Genomic DNA, 9,732 nt, shown 5'->3' with positions numbered 1-9,732 from the left:
TCTATCTTGAAAGCTTACTTTTTTATATATTTACTAATAAAATATTGAGTTTCTTTTTATTTTGGATTAAATTGAATTTGAGGGATTACACAATCTGATCTATTGTAAAGTTTGGTTCAGGATATCATAGCATTAAAAAAGTTTTTTCTACCAAATTCCAATCTATAATAATGAACTATTTTTTTAACTGTCATTCTACTTTTTAAGAAAAATAATAGTTAAATTAAAGTTATATTTTGTAGATAGCCAAGTCGAAAATCCAGCTTACTCCAATAAAAATTGTGAGAAAATTCCAAAACATTTTTACTGTAGTTGAAATAATGATATTTGTTTTAATAAATAATGATATTTGTTAGGGAAGAGAAAAAGAATGTGGTAGATATTAGAGAAGAGATCCAATCTATTATATTAAGGACCAATAAGATTTTATAAGATTTAATTGATCTATGGTAAAATTTAGTGATATACATGTGAAGGATTGGATTCAATTGAACACCCACCTTAGACATCACCTACTTATTTTTTAGTTTGCCTTTGTTTAAATAAAATTAGGATTTTAGAAGGGTTAGGCCCATTTTGTCTCTAGTCAGGCCGGGCCCCAACCAGGTGCGCAGGCAGTGCTACTGCACTTAGCACTGGGACTCACAATCCTGGGAGTCCAATTTTTAATATTACTATTAAACAAATATATAAAAAAATAAACATTAAAAGAAATAAAAAAACAAAACGGTACAAGTCTCACCTCTTTCTATTAACATCTCTTTCTCTCTCTCTTATTCTAAGTAGTATAACAACACAACACTACAGCAACGATAAAAAACAAAGAAAATCAAACGCTGTCAATAACACCGCCACCGTCGTTCATTGAAACGCCACACCGTAACGAAACTCCGCACCGTAGTGAAACACCGCGTTGAAACAAAACACTGCACCAAAACGAAATGCTACACCGTAACGAAACACAGACGCAACACCACCGTCTTATGGGGTACGTTTTTATTCTTTTCTTTATTTCTTTCAAATTCTGGTATGGTATTGTAAAACTAAATGAATATATAGTTATAGGATTTTGGTTGTTTTGTAATTTGTTTCATAGAATTTTAGACAAACCTAATTACCTAAATAAGAGGTTGTTTTGTAATTTATTTCATAGAGTTTTAGACAAATGTTAAGAGTCTCACATCAGACAATATATGGTTTGAACATGTGCTTATAAGTGGGGGCAATCCTCACCCTACTAACCAGTTTTGTAGGGATGAGTTAGGCTCAACCACATTTCTTAACATGGTATCAGAGTCTCGTTTAAGATCCGGTGGGCCACCTATTATGGTTTCCGTCCGCTATCGGGCCACTCACCATTTATTTCCACGCTCCAGTTGTCTAGGGCGTGAGGGGGTGTGTTAAGAGTCCTACATCGGACAATATATGGCTTGAACATGTGCTTATAAGTGGGGACAATCCTCATCCTACTAACCAGTTTTGTAAGGATGAGTTAGGCTCAACCACATTTCTTAACAACAAACCTAATTACTTAAATATGGATTTGTTTTATACTGAGAAGAAGAGAGATTATTTCTTAATTGATTTTGTGCGGTGCTTTTACCGGTGTTGTTACTGTTATATTGTGCTGAGACTTGAGTGTTGTGATGCAAAATGCAAAACTAAGTTGATTTTGGTATGTTTTATTTGAAAGTTGAATACTCTTAAATTATTTTTTAACTCTTATTTTGTGCAATGAAAAAAAAAATATTTTGTGCAAACTGCAACAGATTTATATTTTTTTTATTTAAGTTTTGTTCTAATTTTCTAAAAGATTTGTGATTAAGCTTAAGCTATTAATATTTAATTTCCTCTATAATCTTATTAATGTAATTGATTTTTTTTGCTGTAATAATTTAATTTATTTTAGGAACTCAATTTTGCAACGGGACTGCCAATAGACGTTTGCCGATAAATACTACGGTCTACGGAATTGATCTTCAGTAGACACATTAAATATAGGGAGATATTCCAGGTTTTTTTTACTATGCCTCCTAAGAATAGAAAGTATGAATGTGGAAATGATAAGCGTAGGAAAAAGAAAAAAATTGAAAAGAATTTGGATACCCCAATAGTTGAGCTATCTGAAGAGGAATCTTTTAGGATTAATTATTTTATTTACCTTGTTAATCAAGCTGTTGTTTCTCTTAATAAGAGATTTGAGCAATACCAAGAGTATGAAAGTATTTTTGGTTTCTTGTTTACTTCTCACAAATTACAATCATTGGATGATGCAACTTTGAAGTCTTGTTGTAGTAACTTTGAACGGGTATTAAAACACAATGAACACTCTGATATTGATGGAAATGAATTTTTTGCAGAGTTAAAGTTACTTAGAGATATGTTTTCTGAAGAAATTATAACACCTATTTATATATTATTATTTTCGAAAGGCTTAGATTGTTTTCCTAATACAGTTATTGCATATAGAATTTTATTGACTATTCCTGTGACTGTTGCTACTGCAGAAAGAAGTTTTTCAAAATTGAAGTTATTAAAGACTTACTTGCAGTCTACCATGTCACAAGAAAGACTTAATGGATTGACAACAATAGCAGTTGAAAATGATATATATTTTGGAAACTATAAAATATGAAGACTTGATTGATGAATTTGCTTCAAAAAGTGTTCGTAGGATGACTCTTTTTAAGTAGCTACATACTTTCAGTTGTATGAAATGATGTTTATAATTTAAATAATATTTTGAGCCTTTTGGAATTTCCTTTGATTAACATATAAATTTAGTTTTTGTGCATCATTTTTAATTATTAAAATTGTATTTTTCTAATATTTGGGCCCATTTTTTGAAGTAGAACAGGGCCTCCAACTTGATTGGACCGACCCTGTCTCTAGTATTGCACCCGTTAAGTTTTCTTCTTCTTCTTTTTTTCAGTTATTTTATTTATTTAATTTAATTAATTAATTATTATGATAATTAATTAAAATGCGAAAAATATTTTTTCTTTTTTAAAAATGTAAATAATTTTGATTTCCTTTTTATTTTTATTATTTTTTTATAAGTTTATTTTGATTGCTTCTTGCTAAATTTTAATTAGTTAATTTGTGTAGTATTTTCTTTAATATGTAAATGTGTTGTTTATATAATTAATTAGTTAGGTGATTAATCATTTATTTTTGAAATTATTTTCACATCATTTTACTTAACCAAATCATTAGCCAATAAATACTTATAATTTCTGCGAAAAAATTCGCACCGCTTATAAATGAATCACTAGCTCGTAAATAATCCTCATTTATAAGTAGAGTAGGTATATACTTCAGTCATTCTCCTGTATATTAATCTCAGTCCACAATACCTGTACATAGAAGGTAATTCAAATTATTTTCCGTAATCAAGCTAATTAACTCTTTTTCGAATAACAGGATAGGTGGGTGCACATCCACCACATCCTCTACTAATTAATTGGTTGGCTTAACGCCTTATTGATTCATTTTTCTCAAATCAAAACTAACTAAGATTGTTGCAAATAACAACATAAATGGATGCACATCCACCACGTCTTCCAATCATTAATCAGTCGGCTTAACGCCTTACTGATTGATTTTTCTTAAATTAAAACTAACTAAGATTGTTGCAAATAACAAGATAAGTGGATGCACATCCACCACGTCTTCCGGCTTAACGCCTTACTGATTGATTATTCAATTCTAAGGATGTTTGAAAGCAATCAAATTCAATTCAAACTCACCAAATCAATATTTTGGCCTGAGCATTAAATTAGTTCAAGATAAATATTTTTCATAATTAAAATCAATCAACAAAAAGTCTAACTACGAAGGCTCTGACTTTCTCATTGCACGATGAGAATATGTAGGCACAAGGTTATGATACCTTGGCAAGCTAACTAACAAAAGGCTAAATATTTTTCCCATTTCATCATTTTATAAATAATTTTCTGTAAATAAATAAATAAAATAAATAGAAGCAAGAAATAATAAGGTAAGCGGACAAACCTTATGTAACACCCCATATTTTTTAATTTTAATTTAATCGAAAATTAAATTATTATTTAGAATTATTTGGTATTTTGTTGAATTATTTGGAGAATTATGAGATGGGCTATTGGGCCAAGTGTGGTGTTAGTAAAGAGGGGGTGCTATGTTAGTAAGCCCTTTTCTAAATTTATAATCTATTTTCATAAAATAAGAAAAAGAAGGAAATTGGAAAATAGAAGAGGAAAACCTAAGAGGAAGAAGGAGAGAGCTCATAGACAAAGACCTATTTTCGTATTCATGGTGCAGCCTTCATAAAACGAGTCATAACTTTCTGCTCGTAGCTCCAAATCAGGTCATTCTTGAAGATTCGGATTCTACCCAAAATTTCCTTCGATTTGATATATTAATTTGTGTCAGGGAAGTTCTTAATGAGGGAGATACATGAGTTTGAAGATTGAAGATTCTTGCCGAATTTGAGGAAAAAGGGCTTACGGGTTTGATGGAGAAGAAGTGGAAGAATCCATATTCCTGGCTAAGGTAAGGGGGGACTCTTCCGGTTAGCATCTTTTATCGTGTTATAGATGATAGGATTGATTGGATACATTGTTTGCGTCAATTGGGTTATATGTCAGAATTGGGTTTTGGAATGATTTTTGATAGAAATTGCATGATTGATGATTACCTCTATTAATTCTTTATAGATTTGTGTTTTGATTGATGTTTGTGATATGGGTGTTGTGTCAGCTGTTGTGTTGTTGTGTTCTCCCATGGAAACTGAATCTGAGTTGTGTGTTTCCAATAATTGGATAGCAAGTTAGGTTTTAATGTGTAAAACAATGAGATTTTGTGATTTGTTTATGTTTAATGTGTTATATAAATGACCCATGGTTAGAAACATGTTTAGGAACCTTATATGTGTGTTAAATTTCTGTCAATTGATGTATAAATTGTATGAGTATTAGTGGTTGTTGTATGAGGTGAATGGTGATGGAAAATGATGATTTTTGGGTTTTTACGCAGCATAGGTCAACCTATAGAATAGGCAGCGTCGGCCTGAGCAAACCCGCAGGCAGCATCTAATTTTTGATAGATTTTGTAAAGACCATAACTTTTGATCCGTAACTCCGTTTTATATGCCGTTCGAAGCGTTAGGAAGCTAATGAGATTATCTATAAGATAGGATATAGTTGGTTGATGTTGAATGGTTTGATTTTGATGTTAGTATATGGATGACATGTGACTTACTTATGTGTGCATTATGAGTTGATGACTTGTGACTAATATTCATAGATGTGTTAAGTGATGTGATATCCATGATATGTTGGGATGAATATATATATATATATATATATATATATATATATATATATATATATATATACTATTTGAATGTGTCTTGTTGATGATGATCATTTAAATGTGTATGTATCGAGATGTGGATTGAATAATGGTGATGTTAGAATTGAATACATGGGATTGATTGATTTGTGATGAATAATGCTGATACATATACATGCTTTTGATGATGATGATGGTAAGAGTATGAGACGATGTTATTCATTGGATCGAAGATGTAATAAGTATGTTATATGTGTGCATTCATTCATAAAGCATTTGTTGAGGGTTGTATACAGATGATGTGTTGGATCAGTGAAAGGCATAATTCCCATTGTGTGGAATTTGTGCTGGCAGGGCCGTATCTTAATGATGTTGGATCGGTCGGTGAGTTATTCCCATTGATTATGTTGGTACTACATGCATAGTGTCAGCTCATTCATATGCATGATTTTATAACATGATTGGATGTTTTCCAGTGTTATGAATATTGAAGATGTGTTGGTTGTTGTGATGATTAAACTTGTCTGAATATCTGTATATGATACAATTGGGTGAATAATGTGACTATGATGTGTTATTGTTTATGACTTTATAACATTTGTTAATTGTGAATGAGACTCACCCTTACTGTTGACATTTTCAGATTGGCGAGTAGCGGCTTTTGGCTTTGGTGAGGATAGCTCATAGGCCAGTTTGTTTAAGTATAGCGTCGGTGTCATGCTCTGATATTGTAACATTGGGGAACGCTAGTTAGAGTCTATGATGATACTCTATTTTGTTGTTATTGTATTAATTTTGTGGAATATTGCATAGATGATGTTATGCTTATCCGTATGATGAATATTCCGCTGTGTAGAAACATGATTTTATTAAATTGATGATCGTTCATTAGTGAAGCATGGCAAGTGAGTTATAATAAATTGTTTTATTGAATTGTGGCACCCTTGTTTTTATGTTTTAATCTGATTAATTTATTTAACTGTCGCGGGGTTTAGAAGGGTGTTACACCTTAGATAGACACACCTTAACTCTAGAAACTAGAGGAGGTTCTCCTTGAGTACAAGGAAGCTGAGGGATGCCTAACACCTTCCCTTCACTTAACCGACTTCCAAACCCTTATTCGATTGCGATGATCGTCTTATCCTTGCTTTAAGGGTATTATCGTTATTTCCCCATTTCTTAGGAATAAACTAAATACGGTGGTGACTTTGTGATTTTGCCGGCCGCGACAATACGACTTATAAGTGGACACATGTACTTGCTTTTTAAAGCTTGTAGCTTATGTTTGCATGAGTCGACTATTAAGGCTTTTTAGGTCGACACATAGCAGAAAATTTACTGCTATGAGTCGACCATGGCATACAAGTGTCAACATATGTGTCAAAAAGAGTAAGCACATGACTTACATGTGTCAACACATGTGTGAATTTTTTTTTTTTGAAATTGTGCATCTTTTCTAAACCGTTTGTTTTCCTTTTGCCTCCAACTTGCACACATATAAATACCTCATACATGAATCATTTCAATGTTGATGAAACCATAAACATACAAAGATCGTTGTTCATCTTCAACCTCACATCTATGCATACACACACAAAAATTACACATAATCATTCTTTATTTGGGTGACATCTAGATTTAGTTGATAACGTCCAATTTAGGTTGTTGAATTGCAAATTGGGTTGAGAATATTTGGGGGTTTATTGGGAAAAATTGTGAGGGTTTGTCCTCTAAGATCAGGGTGTTGATTTGGGGGTTTTGCACAAGACCTTGCAATTCAGATTCAGCCAAGTGAAAGCTTCGAAGAAGGTGGTTCCGCCGAAGGAGTAACGGTAACTAGATGATCATTTGGAAGTCTAGGGTCACGATAATTCACAATTGGATTCATCCGAGTGAAAGCTTAGAAGAAATTGGTTATGTCGAAGAAGTAGCGGTTAGTATTATCGAGTTCTTGATCGTGCTCAAGATCAAGGGAGAGAAAGAGTTAGGATCAACATCAAACATAGGATTTGTAGGATTGGATTGCTACATTTCTCTTGTAAAATATTTTTGCAAAGTAAGATTGATCATCTCAATTCCTTAGGAATTGAGGGCAGACGTAGTCATAGCAAGAATGATTGGTGAACAACCTAATATTTTCAAAAATATATATACCGCAACGAAATATAAAATTTGTTGCATATTACTCTCTATGAGAACAATTAATTTACCTTCTAAATTTAACCGTTGCATTAATAGGGTAAAAATGTTGTAGTGTCGGTTTTCACTTTTCCTTCGTTTGCAACCATCACTCCCACTTAAATATGAATTCTTTAAGATTGTTTATGATTTTTTTTTGAATCATCATGCTCTAGAATAACTCTATGAAAAATTGATAACATTGCTTATCTACGGTTCGTTGAAAAAAACACTTTAACAACCTTGTTCAATATTGCAAAAATATGCCAAAATATAGAGGGAAATTATAATGCACCAATATGCTAAAATAAGTCAAAAACTTCAAGTCTAATAAATCTAGGAAATGAAAAGTAGGAAATATGCCAAAATAAGTAAAAAAATTCAAGTCTAATAAATAAGCTAGGAAATCAGAGTAGGAGTTGCTTAAGAAAGTATCAATGATTATTATTGCAGCATTGCTAAACAAATTAATGAGAGACGGAGTTAGGATTGAGTGCCAAAGTTGTAAAAAAAATTATTAATTAAGGTTATTTAAATATTTTCACAATATATGAAAAAAAAATAAAAATAGAGTTTGGGGTGGCCGTGGCACCCCCTTGTCCCTATGATGTTCTGTCACTGATTATTTAGGGTTAAATATGTTTTGGTCCCTATAAATTATTAAATTTTATTTTTTATCCCTATAAATAAAATTGCATGTTTTGGTCATGTTCTTGTAGTCAGTGAAGGGGACACTTTATTTTTGAGAATTTTGTTTTTATTTTCTAGAGGAATGTTGACATTCGATGAAAGGTTAGTCCTCATCTAACTTTCCTTCGTTTTTGAAAATAGATATTGCACGTTTAAACCTACCAATCATGATTTTCATAAAATGTATTGTGAAATTATGATTGATGGTATTTATCCCTTAGGTATGGTCTCAACTCCTAATAAAGGTAAAAACTTGCCAAAGTCTTATGGAATATTATAAATGGTACTAAAGAAAATCTCTCCCAATATGATGTGGTTAAGGGGCGAACCAAACAAAAGTTAACGTACATGCATTATTTGTGAAAGTATGTCTTGGAATCTCATGTGATTTAACAAAAAAAGAAATAGATTTCAACATTAATGCCACACCTGTGAGGCACACACTCAGGCTTGTGAGGTAGGTTTGGTGATCGAATTCAATATATATTGCCCATATTTCACCCGCAAGTCTTTAGGAAATGTGGGTGAGGCACATGGGAAACTCGCAAGAGGGATTAACGACGCGTGAACAAGGCACGTGAGGAGCGAATTGTGTTTGCAAATCAAGTTTTCTTGGATTTTGGACAATGTATGAATGCAATTTTCTGTCACTTTTGTTAGGAGTGGTGAAATTCTAGAGAAAGAAACTTAGAGAGACAAAGGGAAGGACTTTTATGATTCGTTACTATAAGAATCGGTAGATCTGTGGAAATATCTAATAAGATCGATAAACACTTCTAATCATTAGGGATGAAAGATTGGAAAATTCTAATTTTTTGGGATAGTGTGATTCATATAATGGATGAAAGATTGGAAAATTCTTTGAGTAGTAAATATGAGATGTTCTTAGAAACTAATTTTATAATCTCTTATAACGACTGAGAGGATGAAAGATTGGGAAATTTTTAGAGTCGTAAATATGAGATGTTCTTAGAAATTAATATTGTAATCTCTTGTAACGACTCTTGAGTTATAGTTGGATATATATATATATATATATATATATATATATATATATATATATATATATATATATATATATATATATATATATATTATGTATTTTTTTATTATTATTTTATTTCATTTAGTATTACTGTTAGATCAATTCTTTTAACGGTTGAGATTTTGGTGTCAAATTAAACTTTGACACCTTTGTGTCATTTGATCCTATCCCATATATATATATATATATATATATATATATATATATATATATATATATATATATATATATATATATATATATATATATATATATATATAATAAAGGATTCATACACGTATTTTCTTAAAATTTTAAATGAATATGTGATGTCATGATCGCTAATAAGTGTGATTTCGTTGTAACTCCTGCATTTTTCGAGCCCCCACAAGTGGTATCAAATTCATGTTTTACTTTGTTGGGAACGGAAGTAAGATCCAATATTTTTTTCTCTTAGTCGATATGGTAAAAATTGCAAAGGAAAAAAAAAAGCTAAGAGGAAGAAT

The 9,732-nt window shown here is 31.4% G+C and overlaps 1 long non-coding RNA gene across 1 annotated transcript; it reads left to right on the top strand.

The window, feature by feature from the left end:
- The first annotated feature begins 758 nt into the window (after positions 1–758).
- On the top strand, positions 759–2,639 carry LOC131654992 (uncharacterized). The gene is made up of 3 exons (XR_009299618.1): positions 759–988; positions 1,910–2,014; positions 2,508–2,639. It is a non-coding gene; the product is annotated as an uncharacterized LOC131654992 (long non-coding RNA).
- Positions 2,640–9,732: the final 7,093 nt, after the last annotated feature.

Source organism: Vicia villosa, linkage group LG3 (assembly GCF_029867415.1).
Source record: "Vicia villosa cultivar HV-30 ecotype Madison, WI linkage group LG3, Vvil1.0, whole genome shotgun sequence".
Taxonomy (NCBI): Eukaryota; Viridiplantae; Streptophyta; class Magnoliopsida; order Fabales; family Fabaceae; genus Vicia; species Vicia villosa.
The sequence above is the reverse complement of the archived record's forward strand: the minus strand, read 5'-3'. Positions and strand labels throughout refer to the sequence as shown.